The sequence below is a fragment of the Pseudorasbora parva genome, chromosome 20, assembly GCF_024679245.1.
Source record: "Pseudorasbora parva isolate DD20220531a chromosome 20, ASM2467924v1, whole genome shotgun sequence".
NCBI classification, from domain to species: Eukaryota; Metazoa; Chordata; class Actinopteri; order Cypriniformes; family Gobionidae; genus Pseudorasbora; species Pseudorasbora parva.
Genome location: NC_090191.1, coordinates 16521905 through 16546475, shown reverse-complemented (window position 1 = coordinate 16546475; position 24571 = coordinate 16521905). Strand labels below are relative to the sequence as shown.

Genomic DNA, 24571 nt, shown 5'->3' with positions numbered 1-24571 from the left:
GCTCCAGGTAGAGTCTTTAACCCTCTGGCAAGTTGACCCAGTAACACACTAATATTGACGAAGCACTGCATTTCAGTTCATGTCAGAGCCAATGGAACACTACGGTACCTCTGACCACCGGCATCGTATGAACTTTAAAGTAACACTTTTGTGCCATGTATGGGATTCTGTGGAATTTCCATGCAGTTTCCAGGGAATGTCATGTCCTGACATTTCATGAAATTGGACATGTTTTATAGAATAGCATTCAATGGAATACCATGTTGCAATGTTTACCGGAATGAGAACTTGTTTATGAAAGGGTATTCATGTTTTGTTTGGGGTTTCTTTGGAGGGATGCAATGGGATTCTTGGAGTTTGACTGTGATGTCGTGGACTGAAATTTTGGGGGTGCAGTAGAATTTCATTGCAAGGAATTCCTGGAAATCTCTTGGAATGACATGTCATGGGTTTATGGGCTGTGGGATGGAATGTCATGGAATGAGAATCATGAAATGTCAAGCGAAACATTACATCACTACTGACAAGAAACGTCATGAGAATGAAAGAATTATGTTCAGACTGAACAAAACATTGTAGTGACACTGCCCCAGTTTAGGTTAATATGAGAGGAATACTATTTCTGCATTTATTCAACATCTGCCCTACAAAATGACTGGATTTCAATCGCATTGCTCATGAAGGAATGGACAATCACACAAAAGGGTATGAAGAAACCCGCTCTTTTGCCTAAACGCTCTTGTGTGCCAAAAAGCACCACTCTGCCCCGTGTGAGGCTCGAACTCACGACCTTCAGATTATGAGACTGACGCGCTGCCTAACTGCGCCAACGAGGCATGTGCTGTGGCCAGTGTGAGTGGTGGAGCACTAGCTTCTGGATCATCTGCCATTCGGTGCAGCTCCAAACACGCTGCTCACCGTGAGCTGTCATGTCAGGATGGCCGAGCGGTCTAAGGCGCTGCGTTCAGGTCGCAGTCTCCCCTGGAGGCGTGGGTTCAAATCCCACTTCTGACAGACCTAACCTTTGGTTGCGGGCTCCAGGTAGAGTCTTTAACCCTCTGGCAAGTTGACCCAGTAACACGCTAATATTGACGAAGCACTGCAATTCAGTTCATGTCAGAGCCAATGGAACACTACGGTACCTCTGACCACCGGCATCGCATGAACTTTAAAGTAACACTTTTGTGCCATGTGTGGGATTCTGTGGAATTTTCATGCAGTTTCCAGGGAATGTCATGTCCTGACATTTCATGAAATTGGACATGTTTTATAGAATAGCATTCAATGGAATAACATGTTGTGATGTTTACCGGAATGAGAACTTGTTCATGAAAGTGTATTCATGTTTTGTTTGGGGTTTCTTTGGAGGGATGCAATGGGATTCTTGGAGTTTGACTGTGATGTCATGGACTGAAATTTTGGGGGTGCAGTAGAATTTCATGGCAAGGAATTCCTGGAAATCTATTGGAATGACATGTCATGGGTTTATGGGCTGTGGGATGGAATGTCATGGAATGAGATTCATGGCATGTCAAGCGAAACATTACATAACTACTGACAAGAAACGTCATGAGAATGAAAGAATTATGTTCAGACTGAACAAAACATTGTAGTGACACTGCCCCAGTTTAGGTGAATATGAGAGGAATACTATTTCTGCATTTATTCAACATCTGCCCTACAAAATGACTGGATTTCAATCGCATTGCTCATGAAGGAATGGACAATCACACAAAAGGGTATGAAGAAACCCGCTCTTTTGCCTAAACGCTCTTGTGTGCCAAAAAGCACCACTCTGCACCGTGTGAGGCTCGAACTCACGACCTTCAGATTATGAGACTGACGCGCTGCCTAACTGCGCCAACGAGGCATGTGCTGTGGCCAGTGTGAGTGGTGGAGCACTAGCTTCTGGATCATCTGCCATTCGGTGCAGCTCCAAACACGCTGCTCACCGTGAGCTGTCATGTCAGGATGGCCGAGCGGTCTAAGGCGCTGCGTTCAGGTCGCAGTCTCCCCTGGAGGCGTGGGTTCGAATCCCACTTCTGACAGACCTAACCTTTGGTTGCGGGCTCCAGGTAGAGTCTTTAACCCTCTGGCAAGTTGACCCAGTAACACACTAATATTGACGAAGCACTGCATTTCAGTTCATGTCAGAGCCAATGGAACACTACGGTAACTCTGACCACCGGCATCGTATGAACTTTAAAGTAACACTTTTGTGCCATGTATGGGATTCTGTGGAATTTCCATGCAGTTTCCAGGGAATGTCATGTCCTGACATTTCATGAAATTGGACATGTTTTATAGAATAGCATTCAATGGAATACCATGTTGTGATGTTTACCGGAATGAGAACTTGTTTATGAAAGGGTATTCATGTTTTGTTTGGGGTTTCTTTGGAGGGATGCAATGGGATTCTTGGAGTTTGACTGTGATGTCATGGACTGAAATTTTGGGGGTGCAGTAGAATTTCATGGCAAGGAATTCCTGGAAATCTCTTTGAATGACATGTCATGGGTTTATGGGCTGTGGGATGGAATGTCATGGAATGAGATTCATGGCATGTCAAGCGAAACATTACATCACTACTGACAAGAAACGTCATGAGAATGAAAGAATTATGTTCAGACTGAACAAAACATTGTAGTGACACTGCCCCATTTTAGGTGAATATGAGAGGAATACTATTACTGCATTTATTCAACATCTGCCCTACAAAATGACTGGAATTCAATCGCATTGCTCATGAAGGAATGGAGACTGACGCGCTGCCTAACTGCGCCAACGAGGCATGTGCTGTGGCCAGTGTGAGTGGTGGAGCACTAGCTTCTGGATCATCTGCCATTCGGTGCAGCTCCAAACACGCTGCTCACCGTGAGCTGTCATGTCAGGATGGCCGAGCGGTCTAAGGCGCTGCGTTCAGGTCGCAGTCTCCCCTGGAGGCGTGGGTTCGAATCCCACTTCTGACAGACCTAACCTTTGGTTGCGGGCTCCAGGTAGAGTCTTTAACCCTCTGGCAAGTTGACCCAGTAACACACTAATATTGACGAAGCACTGCATTTCAGTTCATGTCAGAGCCAATGGAACACTACGGTACCTCTGACCACCCGCATCGTATGAACTTTAACGTAACACTTTTGTGCCATGTATGGGATTCTTTGGAATTTCCATGCAGTTTCCAGGGAATGTCGTCCTGACATTTCATGAAATTGGACATGTTTTATAGAATAGCATTCAATGGAATACCATGTTGTGATGTTTACCGGAATGAGAACTTGTTTATGAAAGGGTATTCATGTTTTGTTTGGGGTTTCTTTGGAGGGATGCAATGGGATTCTTGGAGTTTGACTGTGATGTCATGGACTGAAATTTTGGGGGTGCAGTAGAATTTCATGGCAAGGAATTCCTGGAAATCTCTTGGAATGACATGTCATGGGTTTATGGGCTGTGGGATGGAATGTCATGGAATGAGATTCATGGCATGTCAAGCGAAACATTACATCACTACTGACAAGAAACGTCATGAGAATGAAAGAATTATGTTCAGACTGAACAAAACATTGTAGTGACACTGCCCCAGTTTGGGTGAATATGAGAGGAATACTATTTCTGCATTTATTAAACATCTGCCCTACAAAATGACTGGATTTCAATCGCATTGCTCATGAAGGAATGGACAATCACACAAAAGGGTATGAAGAAACCCGCTCTTTTGCCTAAACGCTCTTGTGTGCCAAAAAGCACCACTCTGCCCCGTGTGAGGCTCGAACTCACGACCTTCAGATTATGAGACTGACGCGCTGCCTAACTGCGCCAACGAGGCATGTGCTGTGGCCAGTGTGAGTGGTGGAGCACTAGCTTCTGGATCATCTGCCATTCGGTGCAGCTCCAAACACGCTGCTCACCGTGAGCTGTCATGTCAGGATGGCCGAGCGGTCTAAGGCGCTGCGTTCAGGTCGCAGTCTCCCCTGGAGGCGTGGGTTCGAATCCCACTTCTGACAGACCTAACCTTTGGTTGCGGGCTCCAGGTAGAGTCTTTAACCCTCTGGCAAGTTGACCCAGTAACACACTAATATTGACGAAGCACTGCATTTCAGTTCATGTCAGAGCCAATGGAACACTACGGTACCTCTGACCACCGGCATCGTATGAACTTTAAAGTAACACTTTTGTGCCATGTATGGGATTCTGTGGAATTTCCATGCAGTTTCCAGGGAATGTCATGTCCTGACATTTCATGAAATTGGACATGTTTTATAGAATAGCATTCAATGGAATACCATGTTGCAATGTTTACCGGAATGAGAACTTGTTTATGAAAGGGTATTCATGTTTTGTTTGGGGTTTCTTTGGAGGGATGCAATGGGATTCTTGGAGTTTGACTGTGATGTCGTGGACTGAAATTTTGGGGGTGCAGTAGAATTTCATTGCAAGGAATTCCTGGAAATCTCTTGGAATGACATTTCATGGGTTTATGGGCTGTGGGATGGAATGTCATGGAATGAGAATCATGAAATGTCAAGCGAAACATTACATCACTACTGACAAGAAACGTCATGAGAATGAAAGAATTATGTTCAGACTGAACAAAACATTGTAGTGACACTGCCCCAGTTTAGGTTAATATGAGAGGAATACTATTTCTGCATTTATTCAACATCTGCCCTACAAAATGACTGGATTTCAATCGCATTGCTCATGAAGGAATGGACAATCACACAAAAGGGTATGAAGAAACCCGCTCTTTTGCCTAAACGCTCTTGTGTGCCAAAAAGCACCACTCTGCCCCGTGTGAGGCTCGAACTCACGACCTTCAGATTATGAGACTGACGCGCTGCCTAACTGCGCCAACGAGGCATGTGCTGTGGCCAGTGTGAGTGGTGGAGCACTAGCTTCTGGATCATCTGCCATTCGGTGCAGCTCCAAACACGCTGCTCACCGTGAGCTGTCATGTCAGGATGGCCGAGCGGTCTAAGGCGCTGCGTTCAGGTCGCAGTCTCCCCTGGAGGCGTGGGTTCAAATCCCACTTCTGACAGACCTAACCTTTGGTTGCGGGCTCCAGGTAGAGTCTTTAACCCTCTGGCAAGTTGACCCAGTAACACGCTAATATTGACGAAGCACTGCAATTCAGTTCATGTCAGAGCCAATGGAACACTACGGTACCTCTGACCACCGGCATCGCATGAACTTTAAAGTAACACTTTTGTGCCATGTGTGGGATTCTGTGGAATTTTCATGCAGTTTCCAGGGAATGTCATGTCCTGACATTTCATGAAATTGGACATGTTTTATAGAATAGCATTCAATGGAATAACATGTTGTGATGTTTACCGGAATGAGAACTTGTTCATGAAAGTGTATTCATGTTTTGTTTGGGGTTTCTTTGGAGGGATGCAATGGGATTCTTGGAGTTTGACTGTGATGTCATGGACTGAAATTTTGGGGGTGCAGTAGAATTTCATGGCAAGGAATTCCTGGAAATCTCTTGGAATGACATGTCATGGGTTTATGGGCTGTGGGATGGAATGTCATGGAATGAGATTCATGGCATGTCAAGCGAAACATTACATCACTACTGACAAGAAACGTCATGAGAATGAAAGAATTATGTTCAGACTGAACAAAACATTGTAGTGACACTGCCCCAGTTTAGGTGAATATGAGAGGAATACTATTTCTGCATTTATTCAACATCTGCCCTACAAAATGACTGGATTTCAATCGCATTGCTCATGAAGGAATGGACAATCACACAAAAGGGTATGAAGAAACCCGCTCTTTTGCCTAAACACTCTTGTGTGCTATAAAGCACAACCCTGCCCCGTGTGAGGCTCGAACTCACGACCTTCAGATTATGAGACTGACGCGCTGCCTAACTGCGCCAACGAGGCATGTGCTGTGGCCAGTGTGAGTGGTGGAGCACTAGCTTCTGGATCATCTGCCATTCGGTGCAGCTCCAAACACACTGCTCACCATGCGCTGTCATGTCAGGATGGCCGAGCGGTCTAAGGCGCTGCGTTCAGGTTGCAGTCTCCCCTGGAGGCGTGGGTTCGAATCCCACTTCTGACAGACCTAACCTTTGGTTCCAGGCTCCAGGTAGACTCTTTAACCCTCTGGCAAGTTGACCCAGTAACACGCTAATATTGACGAAGCACTGCAATTCAGTTCATGTCAGAGCCAATGGAACACTACGGTACCTCTGACCACCGGCATCGCATGAACTTTAAAGTAACACTTTTGTGCCATGTATGGGATTCTGTGGAATTTTCATGCAGTTTCCAGGGAATGTCATGTCCTGACATTTCATGAAACTGGACATGTTTTATAGAATAGCATTCAATGGAATAACATGTTGTGATGTTTACCGGAATGAGAACTTGTTTATGAAAGGGTATTCATGTTTTGTTTGGGGTTTCTTTGGAGGGATGCAATGGGATTCTTGGAGTTTGACTGTGATGTCATGGACTGAAATTTTGGGGGTGCAGTAGAATTTCATGGCAAGGAATTCCTGGAAATCTCTTGGAATGACATGTCATGGGTTTATGGGCTGTGGGATGGAATGTCATGGAATGAGATTCATGGCATGTCAAGCGAAACATTACATCACTACTGTCAAGAAACGTCATGAGAATGAAAGAATTATGTTCAGACTGAACAAAACATTGTAGTGACACTGCCCAAGTTTAGGTGAATATGAGAGGAATACTATTTCTGCATTTATTCAACATCTGCCCTACAAAATGACTGGATTTCAATCGCATTGCTCATGAAGGAATGGACAATCACACAAAAGGGTATGAAGAAACCTGCTCTTTTGCCTAAACGCTCTTGTGTGCCAAAAAGCACCACTCTGCCCCGTGTGAGGCTCGAACTCACGACCTTCAGATTATGAGACTGACGCGCTGCCTAACTGCGCCAACGAGGCATGTGCTGTGGCCAGTGTGAGTGGTGGAGCACTAGCTTCTGGATCATCTGCCATTCGGTGCAGCTCCAAACACGCTGCTCACCGTGAGCTGTCATGTCAGGATGGCCGAGCGGTCTAAGGCGCTGCGTTCAGGTCGCAGTCTCCCCTGGAGGCGTGGGTTCGAATCCCACTTCTGACAGACCTAACCTTTGGTTGGGGGCTCCAGGTAGAGTCTTTAACCATTTGGCAAGTTGACCCAGTAACACACTAATATTGACGAAGCACTGCATTTCAGTTCATGTCAGAGCCAATGGAACACTACGGTACCTCTGACCACCGGCATCGTATGAACTTTAAAGTAACACTTTTGTGCCATGTATGGGATTCTGTGGAATTTCCATGCAGTTTCCAGGGAATGTCATGTCCTGACATTTCATGAAATTGGACATGTTTTATAGAATAGCATTCAATGGAATACCATGTTGCGATGTTTACCGGAATGAGAACTTGTTTATGAAAGGGTATTCATGTTTTGTTTGGGGTTTCTTTGGAGGGATGCAATGGGATTCTTGGAGTTTGACTGTGATGTCATGGACTGAAATTTTGGGGGTGCAGTAGAATTTCATGGCAAGGAATTCCTGGAAATCTCTTGGAATGACATGTCATGGGTTTATGGGCTGTGGGATGGAATGTCATGGAATGAGATTCATGAAATGTCAAGCGAAACATTACATCACTACTGACAAGAAACATCATGAGAATGAAAGAATTATGTTCAGACTGAACAAAACATTGTAGTGACACTGCCCCAGTTTAGGTGAATATGAGAGGAATACTATTTCTGCATTTATTCAACATCTGCCCTACAAAATGACTGGATTTCAATCGCATTGCTCATGAAGGAATGGACAATCACACAAAAGGGTATGAAGAAACCCGCTCTTTTGCCTAAACGCTCTTGTGTGCCAAAAAGCACCACTCTGCCCCGTGTGAGGCTCGAACTCACGACCTTCAGATTATGAGACTGACGCGCTGCCTAACTGCGCCAACGAGGCATGTGCTGTGGCCAGTGTGAGTGGTGGAGCACTAGCTTCTGGATCATCTGCCATTCGGTGCAGCTCCAAACACGCTGCTCACCGTGAGCTGTCATGTCAGGATGGCCGAGCGGTCTAAGGCGCTGCGTTCAGGTCGCAGTCTCCCCTGGAGGCGTGGGTTCGAATCCCACTTCTGACAGACCTAACCTTTGGTTGCGGGCTCCAGGTAGAGTCTTTAACCCTCTGGCAAGTTGACCCAGTAACACACTAATATTGACGAAGCACTGCATTTCAGTTCATGTCAGAGCCAATGGAACACTACGGTACCTCTGACCACCGGCATCGTATGAACTTTAAAGTAACACTTTTGTGCCATGTATGGGATTCTGTGGAATTTCCATGCAGTTTCCAGGGAATGTCATGTCCTGACATTTCATGAAAAAGGACATGTTTTATAGAATAGCATTCAATGGAATACCATGTTGTGATGTTTACCGGAATGAGAACTTGTTTATGAAAGGGTATTCATGTTTTGTTTGGGGTTTCTTTGGAGGGATGCAATGGGATTCTTGGAGTTTGACTGTGATGTCATGGACTGAAATTTTGGGGGTGCAGTAGAATTTCATGGCAAGGAATTCCTGGAAATCTCTTGGAATGACATGTCATGGGTTTATGGGCTGTGGGATGGAATGTCATGGAATGAGATTCATGGCATGTCAAGCGAAACATTACATCACTACTGACAAGAAACGTCATGAGAATGAAAGAATTATGTTCAGACTGAACAAAACATTGTAGTGACACTGCCCCATTTTAGGTGAATATGAGAGGAATACTATTACTGCATTTATTCAACATCTGCCCTACAAAATGACTGGATTTCAATCGCATTGCTCATGAAGGAATAGACAATCACACAAAAGGGTATGAAGAAACCCGCTCTTTTTCCTAAACGCTCTTGTGTGCCAAAAAGCACCACTCTGCCCCGTGTGAGGCTCGAACTCACGACCTTCAGATTATGAGACTGCCGCGCTGCCTAACTGCGCCAACGAGGCATGTGCTGTGGCCAGTGTGAGTGGTGAAGCACTAGCTTCTGGATCATCTGCCATTCGGTGCAGCTCCAAACACGCTGCTCACCGTGAGCTGTCGTGTCAGGATGTCCGAGCGGTCTAAGGCGCTTCGTTCAGGTCGCAGTCTCCCCTGGAGTCGTGGGTTCGAATCCCACTTCTGACAGACCTAACCTTTGGTTGCGGGCTCCAGGTAGAGTCTTTAACCCTCTGGAAAGTTGACCCAGTAACACACTAATATTGATGAAGCACTGCATTTCAGTTCATGTCAGATCCAATGGAACACTACGGTACCTCTGACCACTGGCATCGTATGAACTTTAAAGTAACACTTTTGTGCCATGTATGGGATTCTGTGGAATTTCCATGCAGTTTCCAGGGAATGTCATGTCCTGACATTTTATGAAATTGGACATGTTTTATAGAATAGCATTCAATGGAATACCATGTTGCGATGTTTACCGGAATGAGAACTTGTTTATGAAAGGGTATTCATGTTTTGTTTGGGGTTTCTTTGGAGGGATGCAATGGGATTCTTGGAGTTTGACTGTGATGTCGTGGACTGAAATTTTGGGGGTGCAGTAGAATTTCATTGCAAGGAATTCCTGGAAATCTCTTGGAATGACATGTCATGGGTTTATGGGCTGTGGGATGGAATGTCATGGAATGAGAATCATGAAATGTCAAGCGAATCATTACATCACTACTGACAAGAAACATCATGAGAATGAAAGAATTATGTTCAACCTGAACAAAACATTGTAGTGACACTGCCCCATTTTAGGTGAATATGAGAGGAATACTATTACTGCATTTATTCAACATCTGCCCTACAAAATGACTGGAATTCAATCGCATTGCTCATGAAGGAATGGACAATCACACAAAAGGGTATGAAGAAACCCGCTCTTTTGCCTAAACGCTCTTGTGTGCTAAAAAGCACAACTCTGCCCCGTGTGAGGCTCGAACTCACGACCTTCAGATAATGAGACTGACGCGCTGCCTAACTGCGCCAACGAGGCATGTGCTGTGGCCAGTGTGAGTGGTGGAGCACTAGCTTCTGGATCATCTGCCATTCGGTGCAGCTCCAAACACGCTGCTCACCGTGCGCTGTCATGTCAGGATGGCCGAGCGGTCTAAGGCGCTGCGTTCAGGTCGCAGTCTCCCCTGGAGGCGTGGGTTCGAATCCCACTTCTGACAGACCTGACCTTTGGTTGCGGGCTCCAGGTAGACTCTTTAACCCTCTGGCAAGTTGACCCAGTAACACGCTAATATTGACGAAGCACTGCAATTCAGTTCATGTCAGAGCCAATGGAACACTACGGTACCTCTGACCACCGGCATCGCATGAACTTTAAAGTAACACTTTTGTGCCATGTATGGGATTCTGTGGAATTTTCATGCAGTTTCCAGGGAATGTCATGTCCTGACATTTCATGAAATTGGACATGTTTTATAGAATAGCATTCAATGGAATAACATGTTGTGATGTTTACCGGAATGAGAACTTGTTTATGAAAGGGTATTCATGTTTTGTTTGGGGTTTCTTTGGAGGGATGCAATGGGATTCTTGGAGTTTGACTGTGATGTCATGGACTGAAATTTTGGGGGTGCAGTAGAATTTCATTGCAAGGAATTCCTGGAAATCTCTTGGAATGACATGTCATGGGTTTATGGGCTGTGGGATGGAATGTCATGGAATGAGAATCATGAAATGTCAAGCGAAACATTACATCACTACTGACAAGAAACATCATGAGAATGAAAGAATTATGTTCAACCTGAACAAAACATTGTAGTGACACTGCCCCATTTTAGGTGAATATGAGAGGAATACTATTACTGCATTTATTCAACATCTGCCCTACAAAATGACTGGAATTCAATCGCATTGCTCATGAAGGAATGGACAATCACACAAAAGGGTATGAAGAAACCCGCTCTTTTGCCTAAACGCTCTTGTGTGCTAAAAAGCACAACTCTGCCCCGTGTGAGGCTCGAACTCACGACCTTCAGATAATGAGACTGACGCGCTGCCTAACTGCGCCAACGAGGCATGTGCTGTGGCCAGTGTGAGTGGTGGAACACTTGCTTCTGGATCATCTGCCATTCGGTGCAGCTCCAAACACGCTGCTCACCGTGCGCTGTCATGTCAGGATGGCCGAGCGGTCTAAGGCGCTGCGTTCAGGTCGCAGTCTCCCCTGGAGGCGTGGGTTTGAATCCCACTTCTGACAGACCTGACCTTTGGTTGCGGGCTCCAGGTAGACTCTTTAACCCTCTGGCAAGTTGACCCAGTAACACGCTAATATTGACGAAGCACTGCAATTCAGTTCATGTCAGAGCCAATGGAACACTACGGTACCTCTGACCACCGGCATCGCATGAACTTTAAAGTAACACTTTTGTGCCATGTATGGGATTCTGTGGAATTTTCATGCAGTTTCCAGGGAATGTCATGTCCTGACATTTCATGAAATTGGACATGTTTTATAGAATAGCATTCAATGGAATAACATGTTGTGATGTTTACCGGAATGAGAACTTGTTTATGAAAGTGTATTCATGTTTTGTTTGGGGTTTCTTTGGAGGGATGCAATGGGATTCTTGGAGTTTGACTGTGATGTCATGGACTGAAATTTTGGGGGTGCAGTAGAATTTCATGGCAAGGAATTCCTGGAAATCTCTTGGAATGACATGTCATGGGTTTATGGGCTGTGGGATGGAATGTCATGGAATGAGATTCATGGCATGTCAAGCGAAACATTACATCACTACTGACAAGAAACGTCATGAGAATGAAAGAATTATGTTCAGACTGAACAAAACATTGTAGTGACACTGCCCCATTTTAGGTGAATATGAGAGGAATACTATTACTGCATTTATTCAACATCTGCCCTACAAAATGACTGGAATTCAATCGCATTGCTCATGAAGGAATGGACAATCACACAAAAGGGTATGAAGAAACCCGCTCTTTTGCCTAAACGCTCTTGTGTGCTAAAAAGCACAACTCTGCCCCGTGTGAGGCTCGAACTCACGACCTTCAGATTATGAGACTGACGCGCTGCCTAACTGCGCCAACGAGGCATGTGCTGTGGCCAGTGTGAGTGGTGGAGCACTAGCTTCTGGATCATCTGCCATTCGGTGCAGCTCCAAACACGCTGCTCACCGTGCGCTGTCATGTCAGGATGGCCGAGCGGTCTAAGGCGCTGCGTTCAGGTCGCAGTCTCCCCTGGAGGCGTGGGTTCGAATCCCACTTCTGACAAACCTAACCTTTGGATGCGGGCTCCAGGTAGACTCTTTAACCCTCTGGCAAGTTGACCCAGTAACACGCTAATATTGACGAAGCACTGCAATTCAGTTCATGTCAGAGCCAATGGAACACTACGGTACCTCTGACCACCGGCATCGCATGAACTTTAAAGTAACACTTTTGTGCCATGTATGGGATTCTGTGGAATTTTCATGCAGTTTCCAGGGAATGTCATGTCCTGACATTTCATGAAATTGGACATGTTTTATAGAATAGCATTCAATGGAATAACATGTTGTGATGTTTACCGGAATGAGAACTTGTTTATGAAAGTGTATTCATGTTTTGTTTGGGGTTTCTTTGGAGGGATGCAATGGGATTCTTGGAGTTTGACTGTGATGTCATGGACTGAAATTTTGGGGGTGCAGTAGAATTTCATGGCAAGGAATTCCTGGAAATCTCTTGGAATGACATGTCATGGGTTTATGGGCTGTGGGATGGAATGTCATGGAATGAGATTCATGGCATGTCAAGCGAAACATTACATCACTACTGACAAGAAACGTCATGAGAATGAAAGAATTATGTTCAGACTGAACAAAACATTGTAGTGACACTGCCCCAGTTTAGGTGAATATGAGAGGAATACTATTTCTGCATTTATTCAACATCTGCCCTACAAAATGACTGGATTTCAATCGCATTGCTCATGAAGGAATGGACAATCACACAAAAGGGTATGAAGAAACCCGCTCTTTTGCCTAAACGCTCTTGTGTGCTATAAAGCACAACCCTGCCCCGTGTGAGGCTCGAACTCACGACCTTCAGATTATGAGACTGACGCGCTGCCTAACTGCGCCAACGAGGCATGTGCTGTGGCCAGTGTGAGTGGTGGAGCACTAGCTTCTGGATCATCTGCCATTCGGTGCAGCTCCAAACACACTGCTCACCATGCGCTGTCATGTCAGGATGGCCGAGCGGTCTAAGGCGCTGCGTTCAGGTTGCAGTCTCCCCTGGAGGCGTGGGTTCGAATCCCACTTCTGACAGACCTAACCTTTGGTTGCAGGCTCCAGGTAGACTCTTTAACCCTCTGGCAAGTTGACCCAGTAACACGCTAATATTGACGAAGCACTGCAATTCAGTTCATGTCAGAGCCAATGGAACACTACGGTACCTCTGACCACCGGCATCGCATGAACTTTAAAGTAACACTTTTGTGCCATGTATGGGATTCTGTGGAATTTTCATGCAGTTTCCAGGGAATGTCATGTCCTGACATTTCATGAAACTGGACATGTTTTATAGAATAGCATTCAATGGAATAACATGTTGTGATGTTTACCGGAATGAGAACTTGTTTATGAAAGGGTATTCATGTTTTGTTTGGGGTTTCTTTGGAGGGATGCAATGGGATTCTTGGAGTTTGACTGTGATGTCATGGACTGAAATTTTGGGGGTGCAGTAGAATTTCATGGCAAGGAATTCCTGGAAATCTCTTGGAATGACATGTCATGGGTTTATGGGCTGTGGGATGGAATGTCATGGAATGAGACTCATGGCATGTCAAGCGAAACATTACATCACTACTGTCAAGAAACGTCATGAGAATGAAAGAATTATGTTCAGACTGAACAAAACATTGTAGTGACACTGCCCCAGTTTAGGTGAATATGAGAGGAATACTATTTCTGCATTTATTCAACATCTGCCCTACAAAATGACTGGATTTCAATCGCATTGCTCATGAAGGAATGGACAATCACACAAAAGGGTATGAAGAAACCCGCTCTTTTGCCTAAACGCTCTTGTGTGCCAAAAAGCACCACTCTGCCCCGTGTGAGGCTCGAACTCACGACCTTCAGATTATGAGACTGACGCGCTGCCTAACTGCGCCAACGAGGCATGTGCTGTGGCCAGTGTGAGTGGTGGAGCACTAGCTTCTGGATCATCTGCCATTCGGTGCAGCTCCAAACACGCTGCTCACCGTGAGCTGTCATGTCAGGATGGCCGAGCGGTCTAAGGCGCTGCGTTCAGGTCGCAGTCTCCCCTGGAGGCGTGGGTTCGAATCCCACTTCTGACAGACCTAACCTTTGGTTGGGGGCTCCAGGTAGAGTCTTTAACCATTTGGCAAGTTGACCCAGTAACACACTAATATTGACGAAGCACTGCATTTCAGTTCATGTCAGAGCCAATGGAACACTACGGTACCTCTGACCACCGGCATCGTATGAACTTTAAAGTAACACTTTTGTGCCATGTATGGGATTCTGTGGAATTTCCATGCAGTTTCCAGGGAATGTCATGTCCTGACATTTCATGAAATTGGACATGTTTTATAGAATAGCATTCAATGGAATACCATGTTGCGATGTTTACCGGAATGAGAACTTGTTTATGAAAGGGTATTCATGTTTTGTTTGGGGTTTCTTTGGAGGGATGCAATGGGATTCTTGGAGTTTGACTGTGATGTCATGGACTGAAATTTTGGGGGTGCAGTAGAATTTCATGGCAAGGAATTCCTGGAAATCTCTTGGAATGACATGTCATGGGTTTATGGGCTGTGGGATGGAATGTCATGGAATGAGATTCATGAAATGTCAAGCGAAACATTACATCACTACTGACAAGAAACATCATGAGAATGAAAGAATTATGTTCAGACTGAACAAAACATTGTAGTGACACTGCCCCAGTTTAGGTGAATATGAGAGGAATACTATTTCTGCATTTATTCAACATCTGCCCTACAAAATGACTGGATTTCAATCGCATTGCTCATGAAGGAATGGACAATCACACAAAAGGGTATGAAGAAACCCGCTCTTTTGCCTAAACGCTCTTGTGTGCCAAAAAGCACCACTCTGCCCCGTGTGAGGCTCGAACTCACGACCTTCAGATTATGAGACTGACGCGCTGCCTAACTGCGCCAACGAGGCATGTGCTGTGGCCAGTGTGAGTGGTGGAGCACTAGCTTCTGGATCATCTGCCATTCGGTGCAGCTCCAAACACGCTGCTCACCGTGAGCTGTCATGTCAGGATGGCCGAGCGGTCTAAGGCGCTGCGTTCAGGTCGCAGTCTCCCCTGGAGGCGTGGGTTCGAATCCCACTTCTGACAGACCTAACCTTTGGTTGCGGGCTCCAGGTAGAGTCTTTAACCCTCTGGCAAGTTGACCCAGTAACACACTAATATTGACGAAGCACTGCATTTCAGTTCATGTCAGAGCCAATGGAACACTACGGTACCTCTGACCACCGGCATCGTATGAACTTTAAAGTAACACTTTTGTGCCATGTATGGGATTCTGTGGAATTTCCATGCAGTTTCCAGGGAATGTCATGTCCTGACATTTCATGAAATTGGACATGTTTTATAGAATAGCATTCAATGGAATACCATGTTGTGATGTTTACCGGAATGAGAACTTGTTTATGAAAGGGTATTCATGTTTTGTTTGGGGTTTCTTTGGAGGGATGCAATGGGATTCTTGGAGTTTGACTGTGATGTCATGGACTGAAATTTTGGGGGTGCAGTAGAATTTCATGGCAAGGAATTCCTGGAAATCTCTTGGAATGACATGTCATGGGTTTATGGGCTGTGGGATGGAATGTCATGGAATGAGATTCATGGCATGTCAAGCGAAACATTACATCACTACTGACAAGAAACGTCATGAGAATGAAAGAATTATGTTCAGACTGAACAAAACATTGTAGTGACACTGCCCCATTTTAGGTGAATATGAGAGGAATACTATTACTGCATTTATTCAACATCTGCCCTACAAAATGACTGGATTTCAATCGCATTGCTCATGAAGGAATGGACAATCACACAAAAGGGTATGAAGAAACCCGCTCTTTTTCCTAAACGCTCTTGTGTGCCAAAAAGCACCACTCTGCCCCGTGTGAGGCTCGAACTCACGACCTTCAGATTATGAGACTGCCGCGCTGCCTAACTGCGCCAACGAGGCATTTGCTGTGGCCAGTGTGAGTGGTGAAGCACTAGCTTCTGGATCATCTGCCATTCGGTGCAGCTCCAAACACGCTGCTCACCGTGAGCTGTCGTGTCAGGATGTCCGAGCGGTCTAAGGCGCTTCGTTCAGGTCGCAGTCTCCCCTGGAGTCGTGGGTTCGAATCCCACTTCTGACAGACCTAACCTTTGGTTGCGGGCTCCAGGTAGAGTCTTTAACCCTCTGGAAAGTTGACCCAGTAACACACTAATATTGATGAAGCACTGCATTTCAGTTCATGTCAGATCCAATGGAACACTACGGTACCTCTGACCACTGGCATCGTATGAACTTTAAAGTAACACTTTTGTGCCATGTATGGGATTCTGTGGAATTTCCATGCAGTTTCCAGGGAATGTCATGTCCTGACATTTTATGAAATTGGACATGTTTTATAGAATAGCATTCAATGGAATACCATGTTGCGATGTTTACCGGAATGAGAACTTGTTTATGAAAGGGTATTCATGTTTTGTTTGGGGTTTCTTTGGAGGGATGCAATGGGATTCTTGGAGTTTGACTGTGATGTCGTGGACTGAAATTTTGGGGGTGCAGTAGAATTTCATTGCAAGGAATTCCTGGAAATCTCTTGGAATGACATGTCATGGGTTTATGGGCTGTGGGATGGAATGTCATGGAATGAGAATCATGAAATGTCAAGCGAATCATTACATCACTACTGACAAGAAACATCATGAGAATGAAAGAATTATGTTCAACCTGAACAAAACATTGTAGTGACACTGCCCCATTTTAGGTGAATATGAGAGGAATACTATTACTGCATTTATTCAACATCTGCCCTACAAAATGACTGGAATTCAATCGCATTGCTCATGAAGGAATGGACAATCACACAAAAGGGTATGAAGAAACCCGCTCTTTTGCCTAAACGCTCTTGTGTGCTAAAAAGCACAACTCTGCCCCGTGTGAGGCTCGAACTCACGACCTTCAGATAATGAGACTGACGCGCTGCCTAACTGCGCCAACGAGGCATGTGCTGTGGCCAGTGTGAGTGGTGGAGCACTAGCTTCTGGATCATCTGCCATTCGGTGCAGCTCCAAACACGCTGCTCACCGTGCGCTGTCATGTCAGGATGGCCGAGCGGTCTAAGGCGCTGCGTTCAGGTCGCAGTCTCCCCTGGAGGCGTGGGTTCGAATCCCACTTCTGACAGACCTGACCTTTGGTTGCGGGCTCCAGGTAGACTCTTTAACCCTCTGGCAAGTTGACCCAGTAACACGCTAATATTGACGAAGCACTGCAATTCAGTTCATGTCAGAGCCAATGGAACACTACGGTACCTCTGACCACCGGCATCGCATGAACTTTAAAGTAACACTTTTGTGCCATGTATGGGATTCTGTGGAATTTTCATGCAGTTTCCAGGGAATGTCATGTCCTGACATTTCATGAAATTGGACATGTTTTATAGAATAGCATTCAATGGAATAACATGTTGTGATGTTTACCGGAATGAGAACTTGTTTATGAAAGGGTATTCATGTTTTGTTTGGGGTTTCTTTGGAGGGATGCAATGGGATTCTTGGAGTTTGACTGTGATGTCATGGACTGAAATTTTGGGGGTGCAGTAGAATTTCATGGCAAGGAATTCCTGGAAATCTCTTGGAATGACATGTCATGGGTTTATGGGCTGTGGGATGGAATGTCATGGAATGAGATTCATGGCATGTCAAGCGAAACATTACATCACTACTGACAAGAAACGTCATGAGAATGAAAGAATTATGTTCAGACTGAACAAAACATTGTAGTGACACTGCCCCAGTTTAGGTGAATATGAGAGGAATACTATTTCTGCATTTATTCAACATCTGCCCTACAAAATGACTGGATTTCAATCGCATTGCTCATGAAGGAATGGACAATCACACAAAAGGGTATGAAGAAACCCGCTCTTTTGCCTAAACGCTCTTGTGTGCTAAAAAGCACAACCCTGCCCCGTGTGAGGCTCGAACTCACGACCTTCAGATTATGAGACTGACGCGCTGCCTAACTGCGCCAACGAGGCATGTGCTGTGGCCAGTGTGAGTGGTGGAGCACTAGCTTCTGGATCATCTGCCATTCGGTGCAGCTCCAAACACACTGCTCACCATGCGCTGTCATGTCAGGATGGCCGAGCGGTCTAAGGTGCTGCGTTCAGGTCGCAGTCTCCCCTGGAGGCGTGGGTTCGAATCCCACTTCTGACAGACCTAACCTTTGGTTGCAGGCTCCAGGTAGACTCTTTAACCCTCTGGCAAGTTGACCCAGTAACACGCTAATATTGACGAAGCACTGCAATTCAGTTCATGTCAGAGCCAATGGAACACTACGGTACCTCTGACCACCGGCATCGCATGAACTTTAAAGTAACACTTTTGTGCCATGTATGGGATTCTGTGGAATTTTCATGCAGTTTCCAGGGAATGTCATGTCCTGACATTTCATGAAATTGGACATGTTTTATAAAATAGCATTCAATGGAATAACATGTTGTGATGTTTACCGGAATGAGAACTTGTTTATGAAAGGGTATTCATGTTTTGTTTGGGGTTCCTTTGGAGGGATGCAATGGGATTCTTGGAGTTTGACTGTGATGTCATGGACTGAAATTTTGGGGGTGCAGTAGAATTTCATGGCAAGGAATTCCTGGTAATCTCTTGGAATGACATGTCATGGGTTTATGGGCTGTGGGATGGAATGTCATGGAATGAGATTCATGGCATGTCAAGCGAAACATTACATCACTACTGACAAGAAACGTCATGAGAATGAAAGAATTATGTTCAGACTGAACAAAACATTGTAGTGACACTGCCCCAGTTTAGGTGAATATGAGAGGAATACTATTTCTGCATTTATTCAACATCTGCCCTACAAAATGACTGGATTTCAATCGCATTGCTCATGAAGGAATGGACAATCACACAAAAGGGTATGAAGAAACCCGCTCTTTTGCCTAAACGCTCTTGTGTGCCAAAAAGCACCACTCTGCCCCGTGTGAGGCTCGAACTCACGACCTTCAGATTATGAGACTGACGCGCTGCCTAACTGCGCCAACGAGGCATGTGCTGTGGCCTGTGTGAGTGGTGGAGCACTAGCTTCTGGATCATCTGCCATTCGGTGCAGATCCAAACACGCTGCTCACCGTGAGCTGTCATGTCAGGATGGCCGAGCGGTCTAAGGCGCTGCGTTCAGGTCGCAGTCTCCCCTGGAGGCGTGGGTTCGAATCCCACTTCTGACAGACCTAACCTTTGGTTGCGGGCTCCAGGTAGAGTCTTTAACCCTCTGGCAAGTTGACCCAGTAACACACTAATATTGACGAAGCACTGCATTTCAGTTCATGTCAGAGCCAATGGAACACTACGGTACCTCTGACCACCGGCATCGTATGAACTTTAAAGTAACACTTTTGTGCCATGTATGGGATTCTTTGGAATTTCCATGCAGTTTCCAGGGAATGTCGTCCTGACATTTCATGAAATTGGACATGTTTTATAGAATAGCATTCAATGGAATACCATGTTGTGATGTTTACCGGAATGAGAACTTGTTTATGAAAGGGTATTCATGTTTTGTTTGGGGTTTCTTTGGAGGGATGCAATGGGATTCTTGGAGTTTGACTGTGATGTCATGGACTGAAATTTTGGGGGTGCAGTAGAATTTCATGGCAAGGAATTCCTGGAAATCTATTGGAATGACATGTCATGGGTTTATGGGCTGTGGGATGGAATGTCATGGAATGAGATTCATGGCATGTCAAGCGAAACATTACATCACTACTGACAAGAAACGTCATGAGAATGAAAGAATTATGTTCAGACTGAACAAAACATTGTAGTGACACTGCCCCATTTTAGGTGAATATGAGAGGAATACTATTTCTGCATTTATTCAACATCTGCCCTACAAAATGACTGGATTTCAATCGCATTGCTCATGAAGGAATGGACAATCACACAAAAGGGTATGAAGAAACCCGCTCTTTTGCCTAAACGCTCTTGTGTGCCAAAAAGCACCACTCTGCCCCGTGTGAGGCTCAAACTCACGACCTTCAGATTATGAGACTGCCGCGCTGCCTAACTGCGCCAACGAGGCATGTGCTGTGGCCAGTGTGAGTGGTGAAGCACTAGCTTCTGGATCATCTGCAATTCGGTGCAGCTCCAAACACGCTGCTCACCATGAGCTGTCATGTCAGGATGGCCGAGCGGTCTAAGGCGCTGCGTTCAGGTCGCAGTCTCCCCTGGAGGCGTGGGTTCGAATCCCACTTCTGACAGACCTAACCTTTGGTTGCGGGCTCCAGGTAGAGTCTTTAACCCTCTGGCAAGTTGACCCAGTAACACACTAATATTGATGAAGCACTGCATTTCAGTTCATGTCAGATCCAATGGAACACTACGGTACCTCTGACCACCGGCATCGTATGAACTTTAAAGTAACACTTTTGTGCCATGTATGGGATTCTGTGGAATTTCCATGCAGTTTCCAGGGAATGTCATGTCCTGACATTTTATGAAATTGGACATGTTTTATAGAATAGCATTCAATGGAATACCATGTTGCAATGTTTACCGGAATGAGAACTTGTTTATGAAAGGGTATTCATGTTTTGTTTGGGGTTTCTTTGGAGGGATGCAATGGGATTCTTGGAGTTTGACTGTGATGTCGTGGACTGAAATTTTGGGGGTGCAGTAGAATTTCATTGCAAGGAATTCCTGGAAATCTCTTGGAATGACATGTCATGGGTTTATGGGCTGTGGGATGGAATGTCATGGAATGAGAATCATGAAATGTCAAGCGAAACATTACATCACTACTGACAAGAAACATCATGAGAATGAAAGAATTATGTTCAACCTGAACAAAACATTGTAGTGACACTGCCCCATTTTAGGTGAATATGAGAGGAATACTATTACTGCATTTATTCAACATCTGCCCTACAAAATGACTGGAATTCAATCGCATTGCTCATGAAGGAATGGACAATCACACAAAAGGGTATGAAGAAACCCGCTCTTTTGCCTAAACGCTCTTGTGTGCCAAAAAGCACCACTCTGCCCCGTGTGAGGCTCGAACTCACGACCTTCAGATTATGAGACTGACGCGCTGCCTAACTGCGCCAATGAGGCATGTGCTGTGGCCAGTGTGAGCTGTGGAGCACTAGCTTCTGGATCATCTGCCATTCGGTGCAGCTCCAAACACGCTGCTCACCGTGAGCTGTCATGTCAGGATGGCCGAGCGGTCTAAGGCGCTGCGTTCAGGTCGCAGTCTCCCCTGGAGGCGTGGGTTCGAATCCCACTTCTGACAGACCTAACCTTTGGTTGCGGGCTCCAGGTAGAGTCTTTAACCCTCTGGCAAGTTGACCCAGTAACACACTAATATTGACGAAGCACTGCATTTCAGTTCATGTCAGAGCCAATGGAACACTACGGTACCTCTGACCACCGGCATCGTATGAACTTTAAAGTAACACTTTTGTGCCATGTATGGGATTCTTTGGAATTTCCATGCAGTTTCCAGGGAATGTCGTCCTGACATTTCATGAAATTGGACATGTTTTATAGAATAGCATTCAATGGAATACCATGTTGTGATGTTTACCGGAATGAGAACTTGTTTATGAAAGGGTATTCATGTTTTGTTTGGGGTTTCTTTGGAGGGATGCAATGGGATTCTTGGAGTTTGACTGTGATGTCATGGACTGAAATTTTGGGGGTGCAGTAGAATTTCATGGCAAGGAATTCCTGGAAATCTATTGGAATGACATGTCATGGGTTTATGGGCTGTGGGATGGAATGTCATGGAATGATATTCATGGCATGTCAAGCGAAACATTACATCACTACTGACAAGAAACGTCATGAGAATGAAAGAATTATGTTCAGACTGAACAAAACATTGTAGTGACACTGCCCCATTTTAGGTGAATATGAGAGGAATACTATTTCTGCATTTATTCAACATCTGCCCTACAAAATGACTGGATTTCAATCGCATTGCTCATGAAGGAATGGACAATCACACAAAAGGGTATGAAGAAACCCGCTCTTTTGCCTAAACGCTCTTGTGTGCCAAAAAGCACCACTCTGCCCCGTGTGAGGCTCGAACTCACGACCTTCAGATTATGAGACTGCCGCGCTGCCTAACTGCGCCAACGAGGCATGTGCTGTGGCCAGTGTGAGTGGTGAAGCACTAGCTTCTGGATCATCTGCAATTCGGTGCAGCTCCAAACACGCTGCTCACCATGAGCTGTCATGTCAGGATGGCCGAGCGGTCTAAGGCGCTGCGTTCAGGTCGCAGTCTCCCCTGGAGGCGTGGGTTCGAATCCCACTTCTGACAGACCTAACCTTTGGTTGCGGGCTCCAGGTAGAGTCTTTAACCCTCTGGCAAGTTGACCCAGTAACACACTAATATTGATGAAGCACTGCATTTCAGTTCATGTCAGATCCAATGGAACACTACGGTACCTCTGACCACCGGCATCGTATGAACTTTAAAGTAACACTTTTGTGCCATGTATGGGATTCTGTGGAATTTCCATGCAGTTTCCAGGGAATGTCATGTCCTGACATTTTATGAAATTGGACATGTTTTATAGAATAGCATTCAATGGAATACCATGTTGCAATGTTTACCGGAATGAGAACTTGTTTATGAAAGGGTATTCATGTTTTGTTTGGGGTTTCTTTGGAGGGATGCAATGGGATTCTTGGAGTTTGACTGTGATGTCGTGGACTGAAATTTTGGGGGTGCAGTAGAATTTCATTGCAAGGAATTCCTGGAAATCTCTTGGAATGACATGTCATGGGTTTATGGGCTGTGGGATGGAATGTCATGGAATGAGATTCATGGCATGTCAAGCGAAACATTACATCACTACTGACAAGAAACGTCATGAGAATGAAAGAATTATGTTCAGACTGAACAAAACATTGTAGTGACACTGCCCCAGTTTAGGTTAATATGAGAGGAATACTATTTCTGCATTTATTCAACATCTGCCCTACAAAATGACTGGATTTCAATCGCATTGCTCATGAAGGAATGGACAATCACACAAAAGGGTATGAAGAAACCCGCTCTTTTGCCTAAACGCTCTTGTGTGCTAAAAAGCACAACCCTGCCCCGTGTGAGGCTCGAACTCACGACCTTCAGATTATGAGACTGACGCGCTGCCTAACTGCGCCAACGAGGCATGTGCTGTGGCCAGTGTGAGTGGTGGAGCACTAGCTTCTGGATCATCTGCCATTCGGTGCAGCTCCAAACACACTGCTCACCATGTGCTGTCGTGTCAGGATGGCTGAGTGGTCTAAGGCGCTGCGTTCAGGTCGCAGTCTCCCCTGAAGGCGTGGGTTCGAATCCCACTTCTGACAGACCTAACCTTTGGTTGCAGGCTCCAGGTAGACTCTTTAACCCTCTGGCAAGTTGACCCAGTAACACGCTAATATTGACGAAGCACTGCAATTCAGTTCATGTCAGAGCCAATGGAACACTACGGTACCTTTGACCACCGGCATCGCATGAACTTTAAAGTAACACTTTTGTGCCATGTATGGGATTCTGTGGAATTTTCATGCAGTTTCCAGGGAATGTCATGTCCTGACATTTCATGAAACTGGACATGTTTTATAGAATAGCATTCAATGGAATAACATGTTGTGATGTTTACCGGAATGAGAACTTGTTTATGAAAGGGTATTCATGTTTTGTTTGGGGTTTCTTTGGAGGGATGCAATGGGATTCTTGGAGTTTGACTGTGATGTCATGGACTGAAATTTTGGGGGTGCAGTAGAATTTCATGGCAAGGAATTCCTGGAAATCTCTTGGAATGACATGTCATGGGTTTATGGGCTGTGGGATGGAATGTCATGGAATGAGATTCATGGCATGTCAAGCGAAACATTACATCACTACTGACAAGAAACGTCATGAGAATGAAAGAATTATGTTCAGACTGAACAAAACATTGTAGTGACACTGCCCCAGTTTAGGTGAATATGAGAGGAATACTATTTCTGCATTTATTCAACATCTGCCCTACAAAATGACTGGATTTCAATCGCATTGCTCATGAAGGAATGGACAATCACACAAAAGGGTATGAAGAAACCCGCTCTTTTGCCTAAACGCTCTTGTGTGCCAAAAAGCACCACTCTGCCCCGTGTGAGGCTCGAACTCACGACCTTCAGATTATGAGACTGACGCGCTGCCTAACTGCGCCAACGAGGCATGTGCTGTGGCCAGTGTGAGTGGTGGAGCACTAGCTTCTGGATCATCTGCCATTCGGTGCAGCTCCAAACA

At 45.3% G+C, this 24571-nt stretch overlaps 42 non-coding genes across 42 annotated transcripts; 21 read left to right on the top strand and 21 right to left on the bottom strand.

Moving 5' to 3' along the window:
• Positions 1-762: 762 nt before the first annotated feature.
• Positions 763-836, bottom strand: trnam-cau (transfer RNA methionine (anticodon CAU)). The gene has a single exon. It is a non-coding gene; the product is annotated as a tRNA-Met (tRNA).
• Positions 837-931: 95 nt separating this feature from the next.
• On the top strand, positions 932-1014 carry trnal-cag (transfer RNA leucine (anticodon CAG)). Its single transcript has one exon. It is a non-coding gene; the product is annotated as a tRNA-Leu (tRNA).
• Positions 1015-1965: 951 nt separating this feature from the next.
• On the top strand, positions 1966-2048 carry trnal-cag (transfer RNA leucine (anticodon CAG)). Its single transcript has one exon. It is a non-coding gene; the product is annotated as a tRNA-Leu (tRNA).
• Positions 2049-2886: 838 nt separating this feature from the next.
• Positions 2887-2969, top strand: trnal-cag (transfer RNA leucine (anticodon CAG)). Its single transcript has one exon. It is a non-coding gene; the product is annotated as a tRNA-Leu (tRNA).
• A 780-nt stretch (positions 2970-3749) lies between these two features.
• On the bottom strand, positions 3750-3823 carry trnam-cau (transfer RNA methionine (anticodon CAU)). The gene has a single exon. It is a non-coding gene; the product is annotated as a tRNA-Met (tRNA).
• Positions 3824-3918: 95 nt separating this feature from the next.
• Positions 3919-4001, top strand: trnal-cag (transfer RNA leucine (anticodon CAG)). The gene has a single exon. It is a non-coding gene; the product is annotated as a tRNA-Leu (tRNA).
• Positions 4002-4783: 782 nt separating this feature from the next.
• Positions 4784-4857, bottom strand: trnam-cau (transfer RNA methionine (anticodon CAU)). The gene has a single exon. It is a non-coding gene; the product is annotated as a tRNA-Met (tRNA).
• A 95-nt stretch (positions 4858-4952) lies between these two features.
• Positions 4953-5035, top strand: trnal-cag (transfer RNA leucine (anticodon CAG)). Its single transcript has one exon. It is a non-coding gene; the product is annotated as a tRNA-Leu (tRNA).
• Positions 5036-5817: 782 nt separating this feature from the next.
• Positions 5818-5891, bottom strand: trnam-cau (transfer RNA methionine (anticodon CAU)). The gene has a single exon. It is a non-coding gene; the product is annotated as a tRNA-Met (tRNA).
• Positions 5892-5986: 95 nt separating this feature from the next.
• trnal-cag (transfer RNA leucine (anticodon CAG)) lies at positions 5987-6069 on the top strand. Its single transcript has one exon. It is a non-coding gene; the product is annotated as a tRNA-Leu (tRNA).
• A 782-nt stretch (positions 6070-6851) lies between these two features.
• Positions 6852-6925, bottom strand: trnam-cau (transfer RNA methionine (anticodon CAU)). The gene has a single exon. It is a non-coding gene; the product is annotated as a tRNA-Met (tRNA).
• Positions 6926-7020: 95 nt separating this feature from the next.
• Positions 7021-7103, top strand: trnal-cag (transfer RNA leucine (anticodon CAG)). The gene has a single exon. It is a non-coding gene; the product is annotated as a tRNA-Leu (tRNA).
• Positions 7104-7885: 782 nt separating this feature from the next.
• Positions 7886-7959, bottom strand: trnam-cau (transfer RNA methionine (anticodon CAU)). Its single transcript has one exon. It is a non-coding gene; the product is annotated as a tRNA-Met (tRNA).
• A 95-nt stretch (positions 7960-8054) lies between these two features.
• trnal-cag (transfer RNA leucine (anticodon CAG)) lies at positions 8055-8137 on the top strand. The gene has a single exon. It is a non-coding gene; the product is annotated as a tRNA-Leu (tRNA).
• A 782-nt stretch (positions 8138-8919) lies between these two features.
• trnam-cau (transfer RNA methionine (anticodon CAU)) lies at positions 8920-8993 on the bottom strand. The gene has a single exon. It is a non-coding gene; the product is annotated as a tRNA-Met (tRNA).
• A 960-nt stretch (positions 8994-9953) lies between these two features.
• trnam-cau (transfer RNA methionine (anticodon CAU)) lies at positions 9954-10027 on the bottom strand. The gene has a single exon. It is a non-coding gene; the product is annotated as a tRNA-Met (tRNA).
• Positions 10028-10122: 95 nt separating this feature from the next.
• On the top strand, positions 10123-10205 carry trnal-cag (transfer RNA leucine (anticodon CAG)). The gene has a single exon. It is a non-coding gene; the product is annotated as a tRNA-Leu (tRNA).
• Positions 10206-10987: 782 nt separating this feature from the next.
• On the bottom strand, positions 10988-11061 carry trnam-cau (transfer RNA methionine (anticodon CAU)). Its single transcript has one exon. It is a non-coding gene; the product is annotated as a tRNA-Met (tRNA).
• Positions 11062-11156: 95 nt separating this feature from the next.
• trnal-cag (transfer RNA leucine (anticodon CAG)) lies at positions 11157-11239 on the top strand. The gene has a single exon. It is a non-coding gene; the product is annotated as a tRNA-Leu (tRNA).
• Positions 11240-12021: 782 nt separating this feature from the next.
• trnam-cau (transfer RNA methionine (anticodon CAU)) lies at positions 12022-12095 on the bottom strand. Its single transcript has one exon. It is a non-coding gene; the product is annotated as a tRNA-Met (tRNA).
• A 95-nt stretch (positions 12096-12190) lies between these two features.
• On the top strand, positions 12191-12273 carry trnal-cag (transfer RNA leucine (anticodon CAG)). The gene has a single exon. It is a non-coding gene; the product is annotated as a tRNA-Leu (tRNA).
• Positions 12274-13055: 782 nt separating this feature from the next.
• On the bottom strand, positions 13056-13129 carry trnam-cau (transfer RNA methionine (anticodon CAU)). The gene has a single exon. It is a non-coding gene; the product is annotated as a tRNA-Met (tRNA).
• Positions 13130-13224: 95 nt separating this feature from the next.
• trnal-cag (transfer RNA leucine (anticodon CAG)) lies at positions 13225-13307 on the top strand. Its single transcript has one exon. It is a non-coding gene; the product is annotated as a tRNA-Leu (tRNA).
• Positions 13308-14089: 782 nt separating this feature from the next.
• Positions 14090-14163, bottom strand: trnam-cau (transfer RNA methionine (anticodon CAU)). The gene has a single exon. It is a non-coding gene; the product is annotated as a tRNA-Met (tRNA).
• A 95-nt stretch (positions 14164-14258) lies between these two features.
• Positions 14259-14341, top strand: trnal-cag (transfer RNA leucine (anticodon CAG)). Its single transcript has one exon. It is a non-coding gene; the product is annotated as a tRNA-Leu (tRNA).
• A 782-nt stretch (positions 14342-15123) lies between these two features.
• On the bottom strand, positions 15124-15197 carry trnam-cau (transfer RNA methionine (anticodon CAU)). Its single transcript has one exon. It is a non-coding gene; the product is annotated as a tRNA-Met (tRNA).
• Positions 15198-15292: 95 nt separating this feature from the next.
• On the top strand, positions 15293-15375 carry trnal-cag (transfer RNA leucine (anticodon CAG)). The gene has a single exon. It is a non-coding gene; the product is annotated as a tRNA-Leu (tRNA).
• Positions 15376-16157: 782 nt separating this feature from the next.
• On the bottom strand, positions 16158-16231 carry trnam-cau (transfer RNA methionine (anticodon CAU)). The gene has a single exon. It is a non-coding gene; the product is annotated as a tRNA-Met (tRNA).
• A 960-nt stretch (positions 16232-17191) lies between these two features.
• On the bottom strand, positions 17192-17265 carry trnam-cau (transfer RNA methionine (anticodon CAU)). Its single transcript has one exon. It is a non-coding gene; the product is annotated as a tRNA-Met (tRNA).
• A 95-nt stretch (positions 17266-17360) lies between these two features.
• On the top strand, positions 17361-17443 carry trnal-cag (transfer RNA leucine (anticodon CAG)). The gene has a single exon. It is a non-coding gene; the product is annotated as a tRNA-Leu (tRNA).
• A 782-nt stretch (positions 17444-18225) lies between these two features.
• On the bottom strand, positions 18226-18299 carry trnam-cau (transfer RNA methionine (anticodon CAU)). The gene has a single exon. It is a non-coding gene; the product is annotated as a tRNA-Met (tRNA).
• Positions 18300-18394: 95 nt separating this feature from the next.
• Positions 18395-18477, top strand: trnal-cag (transfer RNA leucine (anticodon CAG)). The gene has a single exon. It is a non-coding gene; the product is annotated as a tRNA-Leu (tRNA).
• A 782-nt stretch (positions 18478-19259) lies between these two features.
• On the bottom strand, positions 19260-19333 carry trnam-cau (transfer RNA methionine (anticodon CAU)). Its single transcript has one exon. It is a non-coding gene; the product is annotated as a tRNA-Met (tRNA).
• Positions 19334-19428: 95 nt separating this feature from the next.
• On the top strand, positions 19429-19511 carry trnal-cag (transfer RNA leucine (anticodon CAG)). The gene has a single exon. It is a non-coding gene; the product is annotated as a tRNA-Leu (tRNA).
• A 949-nt stretch (positions 19512-20460) lies between these two features.
• Positions 20461-20543, top strand: trnal-cag (transfer RNA leucine (anticodon CAG)). Its single transcript has one exon. It is a non-coding gene; the product is annotated as a tRNA-Leu (tRNA).
• A 782-nt stretch (positions 20544-21325) lies between these two features.
• On the bottom strand, positions 21326-21399 carry trnam-cau (transfer RNA methionine (anticodon CAU)). The gene has a single exon. It is a non-coding gene; the product is annotated as a tRNA-Met (tRNA).
• Positions 21400-21494: 95 nt separating this feature from the next.
• On the top strand, positions 21495-21577 carry trnal-cag (transfer RNA leucine (anticodon CAG)). The gene has a single exon. It is a non-coding gene; the product is annotated as a tRNA-Leu (tRNA).
• A 780-nt stretch (positions 21578-22357) lies between these two features.
• On the bottom strand, positions 22358-22431 carry trnam-cau (transfer RNA methionine (anticodon CAU)). Its single transcript has one exon. It is a non-coding gene; the product is annotated as a tRNA-Met (tRNA).
• Positions 22432-22526: 95 nt separating this feature from the next.
• On the top strand, positions 22527-22609 carry trnal-cag (transfer RNA leucine (anticodon CAG)). The gene has a single exon. It is a non-coding gene; the product is annotated as a tRNA-Leu (tRNA).
• Positions 22610-23391: 782 nt separating this feature from the next.
• Positions 23392-23465, bottom strand: trnam-cau (transfer RNA methionine (anticodon CAU)). Its single transcript has one exon. It is a non-coding gene; the product is annotated as a tRNA-Met (tRNA).
• Positions 23466-23560: 95 nt separating this feature from the next.
• Positions 23561-23643, top strand: trnal-cag (transfer RNA leucine (anticodon CAG)). The gene has a single exon. It is a non-coding gene; the product is annotated as a tRNA-Leu (tRNA).
• A 782-nt stretch (positions 23644-24425) lies between these two features.
• On the bottom strand, positions 24426-24499 carry trnam-cau (transfer RNA methionine (anticodon CAU)). Its single transcript has one exon. It is a non-coding gene; the product is annotated as a tRNA-Met (tRNA).
• Positions 24500-24571: the final 72 nt, after the last annotated feature.